Raw genomic sequence first — 25320 nt, 5'->3', positions numbered from 1 at the left:
GGATTCAACCTGCAGGGAAGGAAAGAGCCTTTTGGATCTGAAACTCCTGATTTCATTCTATGCTAGGACCTACTGACAGCTTTACTGACTGCCTCTGTGTGATGGAAATGGCAGGTGGAGTCGGCTGCAAAGAGGATTTCTGTCTCAAGCATCTACTTCATGGCACATGTGTAACTGAGAGTGTCTAGAGGTCAGGAGAGGACACATCTCTGTTGATATTGGCTTATGAAGAAACGTATATTTATTTTCTTTAATCATCCTCATGACAAGAAGCATTTTCCATCGAACTAATTATACCACAGTGTAAAGTAGATGGGGAAGCAGATTGGTTCAGTGTGTGATGGGTTTGTTGTTTGCTTGTTATTGCTGTTGTTAGCACTAATGGTATTCTTCACATGTGTATCTTGCCCTTCCTCTAAAGAGCTCAGGGTGGCTTCCAGGAGGGCTGCCTCTTCTTTGACCTTGCCTTGTAAAACATTTATTTTCTCACATTATATCCCATCTTTCTTCATTTATGGAACCCAAGACCATGTACCTGTGGTTCCCAGATGGTTATCCATCCAGGGACTGACCAGAGCCAGACCTCTTTAGCATCAGCAAAGGTGGTGGCCTTATGTAACTTCTGACCATATTCTGGGTAGATTAGATGGTCATTCAAACATCATCCAACAAGTTTCATGGAATCATGGTCTTCTGACTTAAGCCTGGCATTCTGCGGTATCTTTTTTCCAGAACAGAGAGAACTACTAAAATATGTTGCTAAATTGCCCTCCTCCCCACCATTGATTAAGACTAGTGGGAACAAGACTTTGAGTACCTTAGAGAAGGATTTGATAATCTGGCACAAGAAATCCCTGCCCAATCACAAGTACTACATAGTGAAGCCTGATCTGCTGGAGCAGAACATAAGGTCATGGGGATCAGAACTGGGTATTGGTGCCACCCCTAGACAAATTCTGTGCTCCTCCGCTAAATTCATGTGAGGTGACATTTATTACCAGAATGTGTCTATGTGTTTTTTTCACTATCAGCAGCTGAAGGCAGACAGTAGCTCTTTCCAAGAGTCAAATGTGGCTTTAAAGAGTGACTGCTGCTCACAGTATGTATATTTATCCCACATTTATTTCTGGCAAACAAGTTTGGCTGATTTTGTCTTAGCACATGATAAGCTGGTCTTATACTAGGTTAGATGATTGGTCAAGCCCAATATTGTCTGATCAATATTGTCTGATCTTTCCTATCCCTACTGATCCTTTATGGAGAGGCTGAGGGAATCTTCTGCATTTACCACATGTCACTGAGTTATGGTGCCTTCCCCTCAATGTATGTTTGACCTAAGCTGACAATTGGAGAAAACAAAGGTGTTTACACACCATGGGAAGAGAACCCAATTTTAAACCGTTTCCAACTCTTTTATACATTACTATTTCCAGCCACAACCTGATTGGTGCGAATCTGGTTGTTTGTATTTCAATGTATTTGAAGTGTTTAATTGGGAAGAAAGGTACACAGCTAAGATGGCGGTGACTATCAATATTTTAAAATAGCAGTGTAATGTAACAGTGCTAAACACTCTTTTGCTTAAGCTGTATTTCATTAATAGTTTAAGATATATATTAAAAATAGAGCCAGAAAGCCATTTTAGCACTAAATAGAAGACTGATTTAAAAAATCAACAGGGTGCCCCATCACAAGTGATGTAAGTAATGTGTGCTGGCCTGTAAAGGGTAGTGCTGAATGCATTTGCATTCCTTTTGTAAGAAAAAAGATGGAAGAAACATTGGGGGGGGGTGTGCAAATGGACAATGGCATCATGTGGGCCCCCATAACATGCGTATGAATGAGACATGGTGATTCCACATTAATGCCTAAAGTGGAAGCAGCCTTGATTGCCTTCTGATTCCCTTCAATCCCATGCTTGTACTCTAGGATTTGCTGAAAGCCTCAGTGAAAAGTCATAGCTCAGCAGTAAAGCATCTGCCTTGTGAAGGCCCATGGGTCCAATTCCCCAGAGACCTATGTCCGAAATCCTGGAGTGTTACTGCTAGTCAGTGTAGACAACACTGAGTGAGATGAACCAATGGTCTGAGTGAGGGCAACAACTGGCAATCTGGGTTTTCTGCAGATCACCATCTGTTCCGATTCAGCTTTAAAGAGCAGGTTTTTGTGGAGAAAGCTCAAGACTAAAAGAAACAGACCAGAGAGCTCTCAGACACAGAGCTTTAAAATGTGAACCATGCATGGAAAGTTTGGAGGAAAGGTAAGTGTGGACAAGCCCTCCATAATAGGCACCTTCCTACATTCCAATGGTCTTACATTTGGTCATCTTATGAATTATTTTCTCTCTCACTCGCTCTCTCTCTGTATGTATAAATGTCCTATCATCTTTCACTTTCTGTAAGCCATTTCCTTTCTTTTATAAAACACAGTAGCTCTTTTGGCAGCAAAGCATCAGAAGGCATTTGCTGTTGACAAGTGGTATCCATAGCCCACTTCCTAGATCATATAGCGCAACTTCGTGATGGTGTGCTACAACCAGATACGGAGGCATTAACTGGCTTAAATGTGCAAAGCGACTTCGTTCCGTGAGTAATTGCACTGAAGAATGATTGCTCTCCCTGTGCCCTTGTCCCAACGCCTTGCGTTAAGACCAAAGAAACATGTATCTCTCAACATCGCCGCAGCTAACGATGACATGACTAGCAAACGCTGGGAATCAAACCACAGCCAAACAAACGCCAGGATTTAAATGCCATTAACACACAAGTGAAGACCTTCTGCTTGCTAGGATTCTTATATCCCAAGAGTACTAATTTTCAAATCACCCTGCTAGCCGAAGCCCCACTTAAACAATAGTCACCCAACTTGAGAAGAGGAAGACAGCATACCCCCTACAATAAGAGGATAGTATATACCAAGGGTGGACCGACTTTAGCCTTGTGCACAGTGGCGGAGGAAGCCACTCAGGCGCCTGGGGCGATACGCCTAGGAGCGGGGCGAGCTGCCCATGGGGCGGGGCACACCGCAGGGCCTCTGGAGTCTGCCTGCCTCCTCCCACTCAGCCGCCCTACAGCTGGAGGGGCAGCAGGCGGACTGTTTGGGCAGTGCAGAGCCTGCACGCACCCTAGCCACCTGGGAGAGACGCGTGGCTTGGGCGCACTGCAGACCCCGTGGTGAGTGCCGCCTGGCATTTTGTCACCCCCCTCTGTGGTGACACCTGGGGTGGCCTGCACCCACTGCACCCCCTTCTTCTGTCCCTGCTTGTGCATCTACTAATTCCTAGAATGAAAGTGTAACAATGAGCTCAAGGTGGGGCTGAAGTGCCAATCAACTCCTTTCCCCCATCTAATTAGATGCAATGATGCTCAAAGCTCATCATGAATGGCTACCAAATAATCTTAAAAGAACAAACATGTACAGGTAATGGGGAAATCATATACAAATGTGCCCTGCTACAAACTCTAATGAAGTTCCCCACCAAAGGAGGGGCTAATTGCTTCTAACCATCCATCCCTCACCAAAGAGAACAAGCAAACGGTGTTGTGCCTATGTTGCTAAATTCCTGGTGCTCCTTCTTATTTCCCAGTGTAGCACTTCATGAAAAGGAAAATAGAAACACACAAATTTCACAAAGGAATTTGCACTGTACAGTTTTCCCTCCAGGGTGATAAAACTATTAGCTTGAAACAAACAGTTTTTAGATGGAAATAGATCTCCCTGCAGAGAACAGTGCGATTTTTCTAGTATATTACAGAAAGTTGTATGTTTCTTCTAAATAAGAACCCAAGGAAGGTGGAAAGGAAGGAAGGGGATAGTAAGAAAGATATCAGAGTCCCACAAGATCAATCTATAATCATAATGAAGTGCTGGCGGCAATTTGGCAACTTTGTAGCATCTGGGAATAGAAGGTCATTGGGTCTAATTATACCGCAAAGAGAGGAAAGGAAGAAATGTAGCATGTAGCTGTATTCAGAGCCGTCTTAGATTTCAATCTAAGGGAGTGCAATAAATAAATAAATAAAATGCTTTGGCAACAAGAATAGTATCAGCTGGGAAAGGCTGGGAGGCAAACGATCAAGAGGACCTTTATATATTTCCTCAGTGGTGAATATTGTGCTAGTGAAAAATGTCAGGATGAATTTGGGCAGTGGGTGGAGGGGCAGAAGAGTGAGAGGAGAATGTCCAGGGTTGGGAAATGTGTTTAGGTTAGAAATCCAGCATATGGGTTTACGGCTTTAGTTTTACAAGCCAACAGTGATGATCTCTGCAGATGTCACTGGGGGTCCCATTTGTTTCTATTCAAGAAGACCATCATTGGTATGGGAGTCTTCTTCTTCTTCAAGAACAACACTTGAGGGTACCAAGAAGGATCAGTGTGTCTCTCAGTTCTCAATAACACATGCCCTCCCTCCAGGAAGAAATTGCAGAAGTGAGAGTAGGGCTGGCGTGTGTCCTGGGGGTGTGGTGTGTGTCCTGGGGGTGGGGCACACCAGAGCGGGGGGGGGGGCAGCCATGGTGGACCCTACCGGGATCGCACTGCCGGGGGCGGTGCGTTCCCCCCGCACTCCTCTTCCTCCGCCAGTGTCCATACATAGCAAATGTGCTAGTCTTCTTTGATGGTCTCTTATCATATTTTCTTCTTCGTAACAAATTTCAACCATATGAGACTGATAAGGAACAATCTGACTGGGTAACCTTTTCTGGTGACACTAAGAAATGTGAAAAAGTTGCCTGGTCAGCTTGCTGTATTAATCCTATCTGTTTTATGGTCAACAGCCTTCTTTTGTCGCCAAGTTGTCTGCCCTCCCCAACTTCCTCACTATTTTATTTCCTTACCCTTTCTTGCATTATGGAAGGAGCCACTTCGTACCTGGCAGACATCCTTTCACCTCAGGGCTTTTTTCAGCTGGAGCTCACTGTAGCTGAGTTCCAGCACCTCTCAGGTGGGCACCATTGCCATTCAAAGAGAACAAGGAAGAAGTTAATGGTGAGCTCAGGTACCTCTTTTTCTAGAAAAAACAGCAGTGAGCAGCCTGTATCGTTAAATTGGGGTGGCTAAGCTGCCGCTGTCCGGATGTTGTTGGACCCTTCATTCCTGACCACTGGCCATGCTGGCTGAGACTGATGAGCATTGTAGTTCAACAACATCTGGAGTTGTCCATCCCTGACTTAAATAAACAAGCTGTCAAACAATGTGGGGTAGCTGGATTGGAGAGCCACTCAAAGTCAAAAGGGTGTTTTGCTATTGAAAGAAGACCAAAAGCGTCTTGAACCATGGCCTGCTCCATCTACAGAGAGAGACAGGCAGCCTGAAGTAAGAAGAAAGTGTCAGTTTTTACATTTAAGGATTGGTGCTTTATGAGGCTTGATGTCTTAATGCTTCCTCTGGGACTATTCTGCATGAGTGCATTGCACAGGTGGCCCATTGCAATTTATAGTCACAATAATTGAACAGGAGAAATAAGAGCCTTGAGCCTTAACAGCACATGGGATGCAGCTGGTTTGGGTGCTTAGGCGGTAGGCATAACTTTTATATGACAAAGTCTCTTTCTGAAAGACAGGAAGTTGTTCTCTCCTCCCTAGAAGCGTCATGCCCCACTTTTTTTTGTAGTTGTGCATACCAGGGCATGCTCCTGGAATCACTTTGTCAAGCCCTAAAACGAGCAATTTAATCCACCATAATTTATATGGCTATGGAATTCTTTTCAATGAACATCTGTGAAAGAGTCAGTTTGAGAAATGCAGGAACCAAGTTGTCATTAAAGCTGGAGACTTGAATGAATATTTTATGATCCTCTTTTTCAAGTTTTTATGTGCTAACATCTCATATGAAGTTTTCTTTCAGCACGCGTGCAAGGAAAGCACGGCCTTCGCCCCCCTGAGTTGCCTCCTTTTGGAAGATATTGCAGGATCAGCTATCCCCAAGTTTTCCTGTTCATCACTCAGTTTTAAGTAAATGGCCAACCATCTTAGATTGTTTCTTGAAAGAGCAACAGGCCTGTTTACTGTGCCTGAAGCGTGCTGCCACTGCTGGTTTGGGAAGCGGTGTGCACACGTGGGTGGCGCTGTGGGTTAAACCACAGAGCCTACGACTTGCCGATCAGAAGGTCGGCGGTTCGAATCCCCACGACAGGGTGAGCTCCCATTGGTCGGTCCCTGCTCCTGCCAACCTAGCAGTTCGAAAGCACATCAAAGTGCAAGTACATAAATAGGTACCACTCCGGCGGGAAGGTAAATGGCGTTTCCGTGCACTGCTCTGGTTTGCCAGAAGTGGCTTAGTCATGCTGGCCACATGACCTGGAAGCTGTACGCTGGCTCCCTCGGCCAGTAAAGCGAGATGAGCGCTGCAACCCCAGAGTGGGTCACGACTGGACCTAATGGTCAGGGGTCCCTTTACCTTTTTATATCTATCCTATTATTTCCCAAACTTCTATCCACAATGAGAAAAAGAACTAGAAATGTTTTAAGCTGCTAATGTGAGCACAGCCTCAGAGTCAAAATAAACACTTCTTCTAAAAAAAGAAATCTAGAATGTCATTAGGGAAGAGAACCAACCATTATGAATATGAAATTAGGCTGTAATACTGTGTCCTACTGAATTCAATGGGTCTTATTCCCAGGTAAGTAGGGTAAGGATTGGAGCCTAAAATAGTATCTGTTTATTGGTGTGTATAGCATGGGAAGTTTAATATCAGTTTCATTAACACACAATTAGAATTAAAGATAGTGGGAAGAATATAGTTGGTACCATATGCACACTGTTAAGTGTGAACAGCGAGTACAATTCTCTGCTTCTAAAAGTGTGGTTGATGGGATGCGGGGAGGGGTCAGCTCAAATATATTATGAATTCAGAAGCCAAAAATGTGTCATTTCACATCTTAAGTGCTTTAAAATGAATTTTCCAGTATAAAGGTCTGTATCCTGGGCATTGATTGAAAACTACTGAAGGTAATGGAATGAACAGACCAGGCCCCATAGATGTTTACTCAGGAGCAGGGTTGGGGGAGAAATTGAATTCAGTTCACACTGAAATCTAAACTTACCCAATTCAAATTTTCTGGAACAATATGAGAACTGAAACACAGCCATCCATCAGAATTCACACTTCTACATATTTTGATATGCATTTCTCTAGCAGAGCAATGTGTACAAAAATGTGTGCATTAAAAATCCATATTGTTAGGAGAAATTGCTTTATTTTGTGCTTATTAGGCAAAATTGCAAATTTCACACTACAGTAAAATGCTGGCAAATTTTCACGAGGTCAAAAATTGTAAACTGTTGATTCTTGCTATAATAGGGTGAGATAGCACAGTTCAATGTGCTGAGAAGATATGAAGTGAATATGGCAGCAAGGACATGAATTTGTTTCATCTGCACTCTGATTTGTTTGCAGAATCCCAGTTTTCCATGTTGAGCCCTATTTCCCAGAAAATACCTCTGCATATTTGGAGAAAAATGAATAATGCTGTTGCCTCTGAAGTATATCCAAGCTTCTGCCACAGGAGGTCACTCAATAGCAATGCATAAATCTCTGAAGAAGTGCAATGTGAAAGGTGACAGGATCTGTTCAAAACATTTGAAAACCAAACCTGGGTATGTGTACATGTCCATTCTGAATATACCAAAGGGCAGGATTTTCAGCTGACCCTTTTGAAACCATATTTATTTATTTATTTATAAAAAATATTTATATTCTTCTATTTCTAGAAAAAATATATTAGAGCTAATTACAATTATACATTCACTGTTCTCCTAGCCTGATTTTAGAAGTGAGCTGAGCTGGTGAGAAAATAATTGATGAAAGATGGGGAAGAAAGTTGGGGAAGAATTACACTTCCTTCACCAAGTGACATATTTTGGTCATAAAAAATAGAACCTATCATGTCATTTCTAAAGATGTGACCAGGGCAGGTGTGTGAACAAATACGGCTATATGGCTGTCTGTATCATATCTAATTTGTTTTGCTCCAAGCGTTTCTGGTTTTATGAAACCTGGTTTGTGGTTAAGACTAGCAAAGCTAAGAACGAAGAGAGGAGATCTCATTTGCAAAGACTGCATCTCTCAGCTGCTTGCATCCCATCCCTTGCCTTCACTTCCATGTCAAAACACACTGTGGTGCACTTGTGCCTGATTCTCCAAAGCATGTTCTCCCTAACAGAGAGCACGTGTTGCGGTTGGGGGAACAGGCCACTGTGTCATGACTAGGCAAATTGGTGGAACCCGAACCTGTAAATGGTTAATTGGGTTGCTGGGGATTTTTGAGTGTTGCCAATTCGGAGGAGGGGTCAGAGGCTATAAATTTAGGAACCAGACAATGTGACGTCCTCTTGGCTGTTTTGCACCGGATCACCCGCCCCCCTCCCTTTTATAGGGTGGTTCTTTGGTTCATTTGACCTTGCTATGCCTGTCATGGGGTCGTTCACCTTTGAGCGGAGGCCTGGTAGGAATTTTGCCATTTGGCTGATTGGCTGTTGCCATTTGGTTTTTGCCTACTGCGTAGCAAATCGTCACAACTTGTAAGGTTGGTGGTTAGGCATTGGTTAAATTGGTTCTTGGAGGGGTAAGTGCCCTATCCCTCCAAATGATGCGGAAAGGGAATTCCGTTAAAGGAATCCAGGGGCTTGCCATTCATTCGTCCTTGTCCCCGGAGTCGGACTTGGGCCGTGCAAGCCCCACCGGAACATGAGGGTGAGAAGTGTTAGTCTGATTCCCAGCTTCATTTCTCACCCAATACTTGTTTCCCACGCTGGCTTCCGCTGGTGTCCGGAAGTGCCAGCTCTGTCCTTGGGGGGCAAGGACAGATAGTCAAACCAATGCCTAAGCAACCACTCACATTTTTTGTATTTGAATAAAGTTGTGGCCAAAATTATGCCAAAAACCTTAAACAAAAATTAAGCGTGAAGTGTGAATTTTTGGGGGGTGGCACTGTGGGACTCAACACGCAAGTCCTTTACTGTTATACATTTAAGCATGTAAGAGTTTCTGGGCTGGATTTTTTTTTGTCTCCACTTCTGTATATTCACATTTATTATTGACCCTATATTACTAGATCTGTTTAGCAAGGCACATCCAGTCCTGGGTTTGTCTCACTCTCTGCTGTTTCCATTCTGCTGCAGTTCCGCTTCTGCTAAAACCTATGTTGTTGCTCTTATTATCTACTTTGTGCAAAACTTATGAAATTAATTGCACGATTAATTTCAATGCATTTCAGTGTAAGTCAAACATCAAAAATAATACAGTAAATTAAATCCTTTTTTGCATATATTTGGCAGTTATGCAATACTGCCAATACTGATGGTATTTGCTTGTATGATTTCCATTCATGACCTCTGATGAACATTTGAAATGCAGGACTTTCTGCTCTCATTTCCACTTCAAATGAAATCCTCCAGCATCCCTAATACCCCACCCACCCCATTCCTTAGTGTGAGATTCGATTGCAGTTTATTGAGAATTCATCATTTGTAATTATCCTTAAAATGATTAAAATATCAATTAAATAGAATGCTGTACCTGATTTTGTAATTTCCTTTAGGCTGAGGAGGATCCATCCATCAGAACTGGAGTCTGAGGAATGGCATGGGGAGGGAAGTTAACACAAGCTTCTAAACAATGAAAAATGTCAGCTCCGCACTTTAGATTCCAGTGTGAGACTATAAAGCCAGAGTGTTGAAGTAGTTATCACGGGGTGGCCAACATAGTACCATTCAGATAACATTGACTACAACTCCCATCAGTCTTGAGCACTGGCTACACCTCTGGGTAAGAGTGTAGTACAGTGGTACCTCGGGTTAAGAACTTAATTCATTCTTGAGGTCCATCCTTAACCTGAAACTGTTCTTAACCTAAAACATCACTTTAGCTAATGGGGCCTCCCGCTGCCGCTGTGCTGCCGGAGCACGATTTCTGTTCTCATCCTGAAGCAAAGTTCTTAACCCAAGGTACTATTTCTGGGTTAGCAGAGTCTGTAACATGAAGCGTCTATAGCCTGAAGTGTATGTAACCTGAGGTACCACTGCATCAGGCCCTTAGTTCAATTTTTCCCTCAGTTCAGTTCAAATTGCACACTGAACTTGGGGCAGTTTTTCTCTTTCAGTCTAATCTACCTCTCAGGGTTGTTGTGAGATGAAAATGGGAAGGTCGTAAGAACTGAAAGCACCTTGGAGAAAGGGTGGGGGAAATGAACAAATCCAAGTCCTGTTGATGGGCTGGGCTGGGTTATGTGTGATAGTATGGCTGTGTACATACCATATATTTAAAGAACGTTGGGAACTGTAGTTTTCCATCACAGAACTGCAGTTCCCAGTGTCCTTAACAAACTACAGTTCCCATGATTTTGGGGAAACACATATGCTTTATGGTGTGAACACAGTTAAGGCAGGAAGTTCCTTTTAGATCTTTCAGTCCTAGGAAGAGCCTTTGCATGATTTCCTTTTGATTATATGGAAACTTACTGTCCCCTTTAAATACTGAGCATCACAGAAAAAAGAGATGGTAAATTACATATTTTCTATGTCTCACCTTCTATGGAGCAGGGGGAACCTCCCTACAATTCTGATTTGCCTGTTGATCTCCAGCATTGTTTTTGATGAGTTGCTAAATTGCTAAATTGATGGGCCAAGCAATTTATTAGGTGTTTTGTCTGTTTTTAACTGCAGTCTGCCTCTCAAGGAAACAAGTATTGTCTGTGGTGTGGAAGATGAGTCTCTGTGTGATGAGAGCCATGTGTACCAAGCTCCCATTTTTCATAACTGCTGTCATTTTACAGATGTATGACCCTCTTCGCCTGGTTACGGAGAAGCCGGGGGTGGGGTAGAGAATGGGGAAAGAAGATAATATACAGGGCTCCACAGAAGAAACTCTGGTAGGCAGATACACAAATCATGTCATGCAAACCAGACCCGGCTAAAGGAACATTGCATCCCTCTTCAGAAGACAATAACAGATAGGACAGAGAAAGATGGAGTCTGAGATGATTAGGAAAACAGGAACGGTTAATGGATAACAGCAATGTGGCGCCAAGTAGTTCATTTCATGTCATAAAGATATGAGAAGCAGCACAAACAGAGAGCAGGTAAAAGGTCTTTGAAATTCATCCAATCAATGCAGATACAGGCTTGTGTCCCCAGTGGATCTGGCAGAAATGGATACAGATGGTGGAAAAGTTAATTTATTTCAAATGGTGTCGTTTTGTTTTCTTGGGTATTTCAGCTTGGGATTCTTTGTAATGGGCCTACAGTTCCAGTCTATGCTGGTGCTGCAGCACTGACCACGTACAATGAGAACCAGAGCTACCATTTTGATTCTCGAAAGCAGCTACAGATGTGATGGAGATGTATAACCAATGGGGTGCAGCGGCCTTTCTCCCATGCTTTGCACGCAGGTGGACTCATGGTTGATCCCTAGCATCTCCAGCTAGAGCTGGGAATAGCCCTTGTCTGAAATCCTAGAAAACCACAGCCAGTCAGTGCGCTGCAAACAACCCTGAGCTAGATGACTCAGTGGTCCAAGGCAGCTTCCTTTTATCATCACCAACTGGCAACCCTTCTTCATCATGTTGAAAGGAGGGACTTGTCCATTTGTCTCTCAGGTGAGATGGGAAGGTTCTTTCTGCACCAGGGACTTGTGTCTGCTGGTAATAGGGGAATATATTCAAGTTCCTGTCAGGCAGTGCCATTTTTCTAGAAAAAGAGGTGCCAGAACACACCTCCCTTGTTCTCTTAGAATGGCAATGGCGTCCACGTGAGAGGTGCCAGAACTGAGTTCCAGTAAGTTCCAGCTGAAAAAAGCCCTGCCCTTGGGACATTTTGACCGGCAGACACTAACTCGTTAACATCCATTGAAGCTGAATGTTGGAAGATGCAGGACTTACAAAAGAAAGTACTTCTTCACACAGCACATAGTCAAACTTTGGAACTTAGTCCCACAGGAGGCAGTGATGGCCACCAACTTGAAGGGTTTGAAAAGAGGACTGGGCAAATTCATGGATGATATGGCTATCCATGGGTACTAGCTGTGATGGTCATGCTTGGCTTTCATGCTTGGAGTTTCTGGAAGCCACAGGAGGGGAGAGTGTGCTTGTCCTCAGGCCCTGCTTGGTGGTTTTCCACAGGCATCTGGTTGGCCACTGTGAGACAGGATGCTGGATTTGATGGGCCTGATCCAACAGGCTCTTCTTATGTTCTTATGCTGTCTCCCATTCACTTTTTTAAAAAGATTGATTTAGGTAAAGGTAAAGGGACCCCTGACCATTAGGTCCAGTCGTGGCTGACTCTGGGGTTGCGGCGCTCATCTTGCTTTACTGGCCGAGGGAGCCGGCATACAGCTTCCGGGTCATGTGGCCAGCATGACTAAGCCGCTTTGGCAAACCAGAGCAGCGCAAGGAAATGCCGTTTACCTTCCCACCAGAGCGGTACCTATTTATCTACTTGCACTTTGATGCTAGGTTGGCAGGAGCAGGGACCGAGCAACAGGAGCTCACCCCGTCGCAGGGATTCAAACCGCTCACGTTCTAATTGGCAAGTCCTAGGCTCTTTGGTTTAACCCACAGCACCACCCGCGTCCTGTTTGATTTAGGATAGAGTTCAATTAAAGCTATGCTTTTCAGCACAGCACAGTACGATTATACAATAGTTGTTAACACGGGTTACATTTTACCCTGATCAGTTCCATACAAAAGGTCAACACATTCAAATACAGAAAAGTCTAACCTCTGAAATAATAAGATCGTTAATTATTGCAAAGTTCAGGCTGCAATTCAACAAATGATGCTGCTTCCAAGATAACCTGCGTAGGGAAACATAAAGATCAGTCTCTGTGTGCAGTGGTTACATCACATATGATAGTGCTGCCCAAGATGGTATTGTGTGCCCTTTAGATAAATATCCCAGTCAACAGATGCATATAGACTAAAGAAGAGCAATTGAGAAAAATGCATGTGCTGGGAAAGTGCAAGGTAACGACTCTAAGCAAAGTAGATTTGTATTGGCATAAAGCCCTTTCAGAAACATTTGCGGTTCATTTTGATCAATGGATTTGAAAATTCTGCTTTGTGGATATAGCAAATACTCAGCTCTTTGCTTAACGAGGTGATAAGGGGCTATAAAGTCAGCTGAGATACGACATTGCAAACAAAATACTTTAGATTGTAGGTGCTGTTTTTGTACCGAAACACATCTGCCTCAATGTTGGAAGCAGTGCCCTTCACTGGTGTTGACAATGGCGGAAGAAAGCACTATACAGAAGTCTGGAATGAAGCCGACTTCTTCAGCCTATTTAGGCAAACTAGAACTCTGGGCAATGGCATAATTCCTCCATGAAACAGTTTGGCTGAACACAGTGGGCCCTCCCCAGGCTGAAGAACAGAGCGGACTGCAGAATATCTCTTCTGATAGGAAATGGGAGTATTGTATTGAAAAATGCTGTATCCCATTCCCCAGCATGAAGAATGACTGCTTGTCAAAGAAGCAGCAGTACTTTGCATACTACTTCAGATCATCCAGAACTACTTCTCTAGGCTTGGGGGCAGGCAGGCTGGTCTAAGAGCAGCACACACATATAAGGCACTGCTTCTCACTTTGGGAGCAATCTGAACCCAAGTTCTGCAGGGATGAGCAAGTTAGGATCCAGTGAGTTAGGATATAGTGGCCATTGGTATCTGCCTAATCCTCATTCAAAGCCATCCAAGTTGGTGGCCATTCATTGTTTTTCACCTGGCAGACACTCCTTCTGGTGGGACAGGATAGACCAGCTTGTATTTCTTGCTGGGGAGGATGCCTGTCAGGTAGGAAGCTGCTCCTTCCATGGTGTAACAAAGGGTAAGGAAAGAGAGGGTGAGGGATATGGGGCAGACAAACTGGCAACCAAAGAAGGATGCAGTCACCTCTTAGCCGTCCCTGAACCAAGCCACCATATTCATTTCTATATCTCCACCAGTGCCAAAGAAGGTTGCTGTTGTTGCTGTTGTTATTGACAATAGTTGCCAGGCTTAATCAACATTTGAGAAAAGCTTTGAGAGCCTGGAATAAAAGTGACTATAGTATAATTGCAAAGACACCTTAATAAGGATAGTGATCTGTGATAAGCATCTTGATGATGAACAAGATTGAAAGTAATGAATGGATCAATCCAAATCACATTCCTTATTTATTCTTTTTGGGGGGCAATGTTATTTTCTTCCAAATCTTTCCAGATCTCGGGGCATGCAAATATCTATTTTCTTTGCAGTAATGCTGTTAAGAGCAGCCTGGATAGGAGAAGGAGGAGGAGGCATCCCACAGAAGAGATAAAAGAGTACAAAACAGCTCCTGATACCGTGGAGTGTAACCAATTCCTAGGAGTGAGCTTGTGCTTTTGAATATTTTATAATTTATAAACTGGGAACACATGATGTTCTGTTTTTCAAACAGTAGCTCATATTGCATATGCCCTCCATAGACGTGGGATGAAAAACAAAACCAGAAAATATGCCCTTTTGTTCCCCAATATTTAGTAGTGCTCTGTGATTTTCATCAGAAGTTTGGCACAGGAGTCATCTGACAGGCTGCCTTGTCTATTAACAATGTTAGATTGGGCCACCCCAGACAACATAATTTAGAGTGCTGCATTCCTGCTAGTTCCATTGAGTACTTACAGCATGATACACTAATCCGACATAAAGACAGTGGCAAATGATGGGGTTAGTTTTGCTGTAGATGACAATGACGGTAGAAGAACATTATTGGAGGTAAAAGGTTTTGCTTCTGCTTCCAGTGTTGTACTTATTTGCTAATTTGGACTGGGGGAAAGGCCCTAAGTTGGGTTGTGCCACAGCCTCTGGGGTTTGAAGCAATCTTTTATTTGTCCTGAATATTCCAATTTTGCAACATTCATCTTCACTGGATTTTTGCAAGCAAGTTTCCTGTAGTAGAATGCTTTTTTGTACATTATTTTCACTAAAGTATGCACATCTGTATGCATTGTCCACTCACATTTACATTTCCTAGATGTTCTTTGGGTGGATAACTGCATTGCAAAACTTGGAGACATGTAAATTTTTGCTTCAGATATTGAAGGCTAGCTGTGGTTTGGTTCAGGAAGTGTGAATTCAGTAAGCTCACATGAAAATGTGAATGAATTTCGCCCTCCATCACTGCATGGGACCTCTAGGGGATAGCGCCAATGCTTCAAAGAGCCAATCAGATAGTTTATCTGAAGGAAAACCAGTCAACAAAATACTTGAGGAGGTCTAATTGGTCTAAACTACAAGGCCAAATTATGAAGAGGGCCACAGCTCTGTGAGGCTGATAAAAAGTGTTTGTGCCTATGCAAGCAGTGGAACAGAAGCACCCACCCGAACAGAAGTTTGCTTGTTATATGTGTCAGCATTTATGCATAGCTGTGTAAGAGCCAGGCGGTGCGGGGATACTGTACATCTTCAACCCTTGAATCGTACAGCGATAAGACAGACTCTTAGGATTAACAGCCCTGTCAAGGGGAAGTCTCTGAAGTGCTTATTTGTTTAGATGGAGAATTTCATTCATCATTAAGGGAGTGATAGAAATGGAAGCCCATCCGACGTGGTATCTGAAGCCTACCTGGAAATATGTTGAGGGTGGTGAGATTAAACGCCGTCCCCTTTCTGGGTCTGAAAGTAGCACTAGATATGAGACATATGACTTCTAAACTATTTGCTTTCTTCCCTTTCTCTCTCCCCCCCCCCCATGAAAGCATGGCAAGCCCACTTGAATGAGCAAAGGCTTTTCATACAGGCAGCAAGAGAACAAATGACATCACAATTTTAAATTCAATTTTCCAGTCATACTCTAAGATTAAATAGTGCACATTTATACAATAACTTATAATTGCCTTTTCCTCATTTTGTTCCTCCAAAATTTGTTTAAATTGATAAAACCAACACATGTGCATTGTTTTGGAAGTATTAGCTAGAGATGGAAAGACTACAGTCCTACCTTCACTTAAAACGTCATAGAGTTCAATGAGACTTACTTCTGAGTAGGCATGGTTAGGCTTACAGCTTTATTTATTATCTGCTATCATAATAATTACTACCCTGCCTTTCTAGAGTGAAAGTACTTACTTACAAACAACAAAGACACAAGTATAACAACACAATAGCTTAGATTTAAAAACAGAAACAAAAGTATACAGCCTTGCATTTATTATCTGGATCTGAACCCAGTGGTAAAATAGTAAAAGGTAAAGATAAAGGTACCCAGGACTGTTAGGTCCGGTTGTGGATGACTCTGGAGTTGCATGCTCATCTCGTTCTATAGGCTAAGGGAGCTGGCGTTTATCCACAGACAGCTTCTGTGTGGTCAGCATGACTAAGCTGCTTCTGGCGAACCAGAGCAGCACACGGAAATGCTGTTTACCTTCTTGCTGGAGTGGTACTTATTTATCTACTTGCACTTGACGTGCTTTTGAACTGCTAGGTTGGCAGGAGCTGGGACTGAACAACAGGAGCTCACCCCGTCACAGGGATTCGAACTGCCAACCTTCTGATTGGCAAGCCCTAGGCTCTGTGGTTTAGACCACAGCGCCACCCGTGTCCCTTTAAGCTAAAATAGTGGGGAATGTCTATTCCATAGTTAGAGGCCTGTGTGCTGGGGACTTCATGGGAATGTAGACCTATGCATTGTGGAAACTATTTAGAAGTAAATACCATTGAAAGAAATGGAAACTTCTGTTTACTAAGTAAATTTGGGAACTGGAATATAATAGTATGTTTACACTTACATTTAATGTACACTTATCACGTTTTCCAGTGCTGTATTTCAAATCTGTGATCCCATGATGTTCACATCATATGATGTTCTGCATGGTCATCCTGTTTCTTTCTGAAGAAAAACAAAAACATTTGAAGGATTTTCTTCTTCTTCTCAAAGCGGCTTCACAGCAATTGGAATCCCCAAGCCAATACAAGTCTGAACACCTTTGCCAAAGCCACCTCTGCTGCCGTGGGTGGTCTTGCAGTAGTGATATCATCATGGGAGTGAACAGGACCCAATTCAAAATAGCATCTTCAGAGTGCAGACATCCAGAGTGGTCAGAATGCGCATGCTCAGATATGCACTTGACACCCACTAGTATTTCTCAGCAATGCCACATCCGCTCTTACTGTCAAAACTTTGAGGGTGTGCAGATGAGACTGATGGTACAAACGCGTGTCAACTACGGATGGGGTAAAAACAGTACCTCCCCTAAACATTCCTCGGTGTGAGCACATATTGAAACAAATCATATCCTGATCAGCAATATGGGACCTTTGGTGATGTTAACATCTCAGGTAGAAAGCGTTTTCAGGCACAGATTTAGGGGAGCGTGACTGGTTTACCTGCATTCGGAGCTGAGCTGGGAGGGCGCTACAGGGGGCACCACAACAGTGATGGAGAACAGAAGGTGAGAGGTGGGGAAGGAAGGAATTTTGGCATTGAGCAGGGTGCCACTGAAATTTGAAAGCCCAAGGTCCACCACTGGCATTTTGAAGAACAGCTGGAAAAACAGACTTCAAGTCACTCTGAGTTGAAAATGTGGAAATACACTAAGTCAGAATCACTTGTACTCTAGTCCCTAAATGACCGTATTTTTTGCTCTATAAGACTCACTTTTCCCTCCTAAAAAGTAAGGGGAAATGTGTGTGCGTCTTTTGGAGTGAATGCAGGCTGCGCAGCTATCCCAGAAGCCAGAACAGCAAGAGGGATTGCTGCTTTCTCTGCACAGCGATCCCTCTTGTTGTTCTGGCTTCTGAGATTCAGAATATTTTTTTTATTGTTTTCCTCCTCCAAAAACTAGGTGCGTCTTATGGCCTGGTGCATCTTATAGAGCGAAAAAAGCAGCACCTTACTAGCATGTGCTTCAGGAAATAAAATGTGTGGCGATCTATTCTGAAACCAGCTTTTACAGTCTGGATCGTTTTATTCTAGAATGGCAAAATGAGGAGAGGAAGGTCAAACGCAGACATGCTCTAATTTGATGGGAGAAGTAGTTTCAGCATTCAGTTGTTTGTAGGCATGATTGTATGTCAGCATCATGTTCAAAGAGGCATGAAAGGTGAGAGCAGGAGGGGCTGTAAGATCTAAAACAACAGAGAAAGCAAGAGTGGTTCCACCCTGTTGGTGGTCTTCCAGATACTGGACCTAATTGGATGTTAACTAATTAAAGCTATCTTGTTCTGTCATTTTGACAATGTGTGCAGTGAAACACGTTGGTGAAGAAGATACTTGTTTTCCTGAGCAATAGAAACAACAGTGCTGACAATTCAAATACAACTCTGTGTGGGTCACAATGTTAATTTTGTATACACTTCTCTTGGAGCTCTATAGAAGAGTGGTTTTACATTGTATTTAAATACGTGAAGGGCAAAATGGGATTGAAAATAATAATATTCTAAGGACATTTTTCACTGGGGCCACATTTTTCACTGGGGCCACATTGACACCATTCATTTAAAACACTATGATGTCACTTTAAACGGTCATGGCTTCTCACCAAGAATTCTGGGAGCTGTAGTTTGTTCACGGTGGTGAGGGCCCCTCCCGGAGCTACAATTCAGCATTGCAGGGGGTTGGACTAGATGACCCTTTGGTCCCTTCCAACTCAAGATTCTATGATTCTATGAATTCCTAGAGTTCCCTGTGAAAAGGGATTGAATGTTAAAACACTATGGAGAATGTTTTACATTATTCCACAGTCTTGCACAACAGAATCATGGAACTGTAGAGCTGGAAGGGACCACGAGGGTCATTTAGTCCCACCCCCTGCAATGCAGCATTCTCAACCAAAGCATCCGTAACAGATGGCTACCCATCCTCTGCTTAAAAACCTCCAAGGAAGGAGAGTCCACCACCTCCTGAGGGAATCCATTCCACTGTCAAATGGCTCTTACAGTCAGAAAGTTCTTCCTGGTGCTTAAGTTCCTCCTGTTAGGAAATGTGTTATGTACTGAAGTTCTCACCCTGGGCCAGCAGGGGGATACTGTAGATAGTTATGCAAATAAGGGATCAAAAGTGACGTCAAGTGATTGGATAGTTTTAGAAAATTGTTACAGTTACATTGTACTGGAGCTCTATATAAGAAGGCTGACTGAACCCTTCAGTTCAGTTCTGTCCTGGCCTGTGAATAAAAAAGAGCTGTTGAAGAATCGCTGTGTCGTCTGATATGTTCACCCACAACTTAACAAAATGTATGCTAAAAATCCTGGAAGGTTATGCAGCCAGAATCCGACATTTTACTCGCCTAACGTTTCCCTGTTTCCCACAGGAGCGTTCACTCCAGGATGAGCAGGAAACATTTACAGAAGCCCCAAAACTAACATGTCGATTTGATCGCAGCGCCTTTGACAAACCTGTGCGGTTTAACGTGAGGCTATGAGACCAAGCCTTGAGCGGACTTAACTTCAGAAATAGGAAAGAGCAGATGAGAAAAGTACAGTGCGCAACCCTGTGTTGAGGACCGTAAATCCTGTTTTAAATCCTGCTGTAATTTTGGCTTTCCGTCCTCTCCCCCCACCCAACCTGTATTATTTCACAACTGATTACTTCTGACTGCTCAACACCCAGTTCCCTCGGAAAGTGCTAATTAAGAGACTGAAGAGGCTCATCTAATATTTATACTGATGGTGTTGCACTAGATCATTTTGCAGTGCATGAACAGCGTCATGAAGAAGGAATTAGAAGCAGTATAGCTCTGAGCCCCAGATAATCCTTCGCTGATTAGTGAGATTCTCATTGCCACCTATTCTGAATGCACTCCTCTCAGGATGTTGATAAAGCCTTTCGGTATCACAAGATGGACTACCAAGCACAGCGCTAGCTTTCCTACCCAATCAAAGCGAAGCCCCCAGTTCACCTGGTTAAGCTATCCTAATCCTAAATCGGCTTTTAGATTGTCGCTTAACAACTCTGAGGTACTCCAGAAGGATCCAGCGCAAATCCGGCAGTAAATGAGGCCTAGTCTGAGTGAAAACGAACAAACAAAAAGCTTTGAGGAAGGGGGGGGCAATATTTTTTACCCCCTAAGACTTACAGGGGGGGAATCTATTCAATGAGAATTAAGGTGTCACAAATTAGATGGTTCTATGAAGTCAACCTTCCTGTGAAGACTTTGAATTTTCCAGCCTACGAAAGATTATATACAATTGTATCTTAAACCCCATATGATGACAAATAGGGGATTTTCCAAGTGGTATTGTGTTTTGTTTTTTTACACTTTGGAGGTTATTTTTGCACAGGGAAATGACAAAGAATAGAGCACCACAGAATTTTAAAGTGTAATTATTCTGTGTGTATTTGTTAACAATGACAAATGTCTGGGCAGCCTGTCCAATTATCGATTAGATCTGTATTTCAGACCTTCCAATTAACCTTTACGTTAAGGTATCATTTTGTGGTAAAGAGAAGGCTGTGCCTTGTAGCGAAAAATTGTACCCTATAATGTATATTCTTGAGTAATGGTATATATGGTGTGCCGCAAATCTCAGCGCCCTTTATTGACTATTTTAACAAGGACATGTTTGAACACTCCTGCCGGACGCTTCTCCCATTCGTAATTAAAGAGGGGGAAAGAAAGCCAAGTTAAGCACAATGGCAGAGAGGCTTCATGCAGACATGCACTGGCGTTGTCAAGGTTGCTTGGAAACCCCTAGACTTCAAGAGATTATTGTATGGATGAATAGAAATGCTGGGAGTCATTTCAAGTGCTCTGAGTTGGGCTTACTGCTCGTTTGACTTCTCCATTTAAAGAGCAATGCTTGAAAGAAGCAGCCGCAACTTCCCTGCCCACAGCAAGCTTTCAAATCTCATGCATTATTGGATAAAATCAATATATCCTGTTCAGCAGCTTGAAAGCTTCTGTTCCAAAGGAATGGCATGCTTTGGAGCCTGCTGACTGAATCTGGATGCAAAAGGAGTGCCTGATTTGCTGGTGTTGCACAGAGAGAGAGAGAGAGAGAGAGAGAGAGAGAGAGAGAGAGAGAGAGAGAGAGAGAGAGAGAGAGAGAGAGAGGAGTGTCAGTGCCACCCTTGCTTCTGTTCTCCTTAGGAGCCAGCTGGGCTTTGGATGAGCCAGTGGCTCCAGAGCTCAGCTCTACCCCAGGCTAGAGTTAGAATTGCTCTAAGAAACAACTAGCCAACCAGTCTACCAAAAACAACAACAACCCAACATGTGCCAAAAAAATTTAAAATGGTGAATTTGACAGTAACGACTGAATACCTTGAACTGAAGCCTCTTTGCTCTAAAGAGGAAGTCTGTTTTGCTCAAAGAAAACATCAAATAATTCAGCATTCTTTTCTTGCTCTTTTTCTTTTCTTCTTTTTAAATATATACACTGTTTTGGAAAAGGGGGTAAGAAAACAAAAATGCCAACTGCATAAGGGGCAACGACACCAGCCAGCAACTCGCACTTACAGTAGATACAATGAGCTGTAGCCAATGGTCCTCCTACTTAGAGTAGACCTATTGAAATCAATAGACAACTAACTTTAATGTCAGTGGTCAGTAGTTAATGTCAGTGGGTCTACTCTGAGTAAGACTTAGTTGGAGGCAATCCACTGAGTACCAACCAAAGATCACTGATTCTGGAGTTCCCACCCCTGACGATGGTCCTTGAGATCTAACATATCAAAGTCTATTATCCTTCATAAATAAATTGAGTATAATAAATCCAATACACAAACTCCATCCTGTGGTGGTTTGTCTTTTCTTGTGGGAAGTTTTAGCAGTTCAAGGATTAGCTAGCTTTCCCCTTCCATGAAGGGTCTGATGTAAACCCTCGTACCAAGAGCTTAAAGTCTTAAGACTGTTAGAAATTTCCATCAGTCAGCCGGTATGTTCGTGAATAAAAGTTAGTTGCTGATCTGACCCCACTCATTGCTCTCTGGAAAGAAGCCATCTAACTACAGACATTCAGCTGTGCCAAGTGAGGGAGAAAGGGGGGGCAGTTATTAATACAAAAGTAATGGGGCCATTTGCATTGGCATTTGAAGTCACATATATACCTAGGATGCAAAACCACCCATACCTATAGATCAATTTGTTTGAACATCAGAATCTGGATTTACAACTTCAAATTAAGACCCCTATGATTGGGGGGGGGGAGAGGGGAGAGAAGAGGAAAGAGACATTGCACCCTCTTTTGTAATTCAAGAACATCATGAATAAAAAATATTTTAAGAAATTATTTTGTAAATCTATGCTGAGCACAGTGTGAGCTGTAGAATTTTATTGTATATAGAAAATTAAAACTGAAAATTAAAACTATTGTATATAGAAAATTAAAACTGTTAAAACTGTGTGCATCTCAAACAAGGATCCTACTCATCGGAAACACTAGCCCTTTGCAGTGTCCCCCTCCCTCCAAGTGGAACAGTTCCTCATATGTGTAGAGTGCCCTTCACATGCTGTCTGAATGTTCAGATGGTGTTTTTTCAACCTAGGTGAGTGGGTGTCTCCTCAACCATCCTAATACAACCATGTTCCATCTATCTCGTGACAAGGCAGTGTCCAGAGTAGGGAGGGACAAATCTGTCAAATTTGCTTTGTTTCTGTTTCTCACATTTCCAGTCATCAGTTCTGCACATTCCCAGACCAGTTTGTGAGATATATATATATCTCACAAACTGGTGTGGGAATGTGCAGAACTGATGCCTAGAAATGTTGGAACTGATGCCTGGAAACGGTGTTTCCGTGTGCTGCGCTAGTGCTGGCTCGCCAGCTGCAGCTTCGTCACGCTGGCCACGTGACCCGGAAATGTCTTCGGACGGCGCCGGCTCATGGCCTCTTGAGTGAGATGAGCACGCAACCCTAGAGTCAGACACGACTGGCCCATACGGGCGGGGGTACCTTTACCTTTTACTATATATATATAATTGTCATGAAAATTATTTAGCATTTCAGTGTGAATTTCTTCAAATGCACACATTTTTGTTTTTTTTAATATAATTTTTATTAAGATTTTCCAAATTAAAAACAAATTAGATCCAATTCATACACTTTCTTCCAAAACCAAAGCTAGGACTTCCCCTTCCCGCCCCCAATTGCGTTCCAAATCTTCCGAATAAGCAATTAAATTCAACAAATTTTTATCCCATGACTCACTTAACATCAATAACCCAATTTTTCCAAATTCCCATCCCCTAAGATCGATTTTTTCCCTTCCACGAGTTCCCCCTTTCAAAATTTTATAAAAAAAGAAAAAAAAGATATAAAAATAAAAAAATAATTTTACAACCTTTGGATTCCAAATTTCCCTCCCCCCTTTCTCTGTTGTGTTCCTTCTATCCCTTCATCCTAATGTCTTCCTGAAGTTCCTACCCACTTAATCCATGTCCCTCTAGTAGTTTGCCAGTCATATTTAATTACAAATGTCCAATCTTGGAAGGAGTCTGTCTCAAAAAGGGGCCCATTTTTTCTATCCAGATTTTTATATCCAGGAGTAAAAAACTCCCATTTAATTTCCATAAGCTTGTCAAATCTGGATGTCCCAAATGTTCCCAATTCTGTCCAGTTCATGATGTTTCCATATTCTTGTCATTCTCTCTCCTCCTTCTGTTTCCCTGTTTTCCCGCAAAAATGTTCTTTTTCCATGACCTTCTTATTTTCTGCAGAGGCTTGTTATTCAGAAGCAAAACATTATGTCATGTCCCTTTCGTTTTCCAACTAAAGAATCCATTGTTTCCTGTAGTTTGTAGCCCTCTGTAGACAAAACAATGTTCCATTTCTGCAGTTCCCAAGAGATTAAAAGTTACAACTGTTCAGGTTTCCTGAGAAAAACACATGCAATGTCGCTCAGCTCCTCTAGGTGGATCGCAGTAACTATGTTCCCTTCCAGATCGAATCCATTAGTCCAAATAGTTTGTAAATCCTTATTTGAAACAATTTGTATACAATTTAAAACAAATGTAACTGGCAAAGTCCTCAAAGCAAAGTCCCTGCTTTATTCTTCCGTTTTGACAGCCTTTGACAGCTGTCAAAACTCCCGATGCTCTTCCCCAGGTAGTTTCGCGGATCACTCCAGGGATTCCGGGGGGGGGGGTTGTTTTTTTAATACAAATTCCACTTTTCTCCTCCAGCACAGTCTTATAATTTTCCCTCGCGAAGTTGCTAGTTCATGAAGATAGAGATACGCTCGATCTTAGTCGTTAAGTCCTTTGTTTTGGCTCTTCTACAATTAAGGGGTAGGCTGACTTCCTTTTTTCCACCTCCCCCGTTCGCTCCAGATTTTAAAAATTTATCCCTCTTTTTTAATCCATAGTCCAATTACTCACGGGTTCTTCTTTTAGGTCCGAATTTTCAATAGAAGAAGTCAGCGCTCTCCGCCGGATGGCATGCGGCTTCGCTCGGCAGGGATAGCAGAGAACTCAAAGCACCACGCTTCTCCCCGGCGCCCGATCCGTAGCCTTTAAAAAGGCTCCTTCACGAGCCGGGAGGGCGCTAACGGTGCCAGCCGAGTCTCCATGTCCACGGCCTCACTCTGGCCGTGGTTTTTGAGGGTCCCCGCATCGCCGGTGCGGTAGGACCCAGCCCCTGCCGAGCAGGCTCCCTCCGGAGCTCGGAGGGAGCCCGCCATTCGGCGATGGCGCCGACCCGGAAGTCCCAAATGCACACATTTTTGTATGCAATTTTGCCTAATATGATCCCCCCCCCAAAGCAAGTTCCCCTAATTTCTCATGCTGCCAGCATGGCTATTTCTGTGGCTCTGACCCAAGCAGTTGACATGGCCCAAACCTGGGACACCATATTCCTGGTGTTCAAAATCCTGCATGAGTCATGCAACATGAGTGACATTGTAGAGCTGAAAAAGTGCTTTTGGGGGGCATTGAACAAAACACACTTTTTTCAGGGTGAAATCTTGGCCCAAAATTGTGCTAGAGCAAGATGTCCAAAATGGCCACTGTGCTCTTGAGGGGAATACCAAGATGTCCTGTTTTTTTTGTTCTGGGGCAGTTGACAGGTATGAGATGAGCCATTCCAGGTTAGCCCTAGAATTTTTATCCCTCTTTAAGAATAATTCTCTTTTCCTTTTTTACTTAGTAAGGAAATGAATGGATGGATACATGCACAGATGTGTATATGGCACCTTGAAAAATTAAAAGGCCAACAGCTTCCCCAAAGTATGAGGTAGGGCGAACAAGACTGAATAGGAATGGCTCTACCATTAAGGTTGGTGTAGAGAACCTTTGGTCCTCCAGATGTTGTGGAACTACAACTACCATCAGCCCCAGTAAGCATGACCAATAGCCAGGGATGATGGGAGATAGAGCCCAGTAACATCTGGAGGGCCAAAGCTTCTGCACACTTATTAGGCATAAGTGAGGCA

The 25320-nt window shown here is 43.0% G+C and overlaps 1 long non-coding RNA gene across 2 annotated transcripts in view; it reads right to left on the bottom strand.

Annotated features, from left to right (window-relative positions):
- Nucleotides 1–11006: 11006 nt before the first annotated feature.
- Nucleotides 11007–25320, bottom strand: part of LOC309377835 — a 51977-nt gene continuing 37663 nt past the window's right edge. The window contains exons 3-6 of one of the 2 annotated variants that reach the window (XR_014171709.1): nt 16743–16843; nt 15581–15630; nt 12716–12791; nt 11007–11139 (exon numbers count right to left, since the gene is read on the bottom strand). This is a non-coding gene — a long non-coding RNA (uncharacterized lncRNA). The remainder of the gene's footprint in view (nt 11140–12715; nt 12792–15580; nt 15631–16742; nt 16844–25320) is intronic. The other variant, XR_014171710.1, reaches the window with a different exon arrangement.

Source organism: Podarcis melisellensis (assembly GCF_964234715.1).
Source record: "Podarcis melisellensis genome assembly, chromosome: 9".
In the NCBI taxonomy this organism is placed as follows: Eukaryota; Metazoa; Chordata; class Lepidosauria; order Squamata; family Lacertidae; genus Podarcis; species Podarcis melisellensis.
Note: the sequence above shows the minus strand (reverse complement) of the source record. Positions and strands in the feature narration are given on the sequence as shown.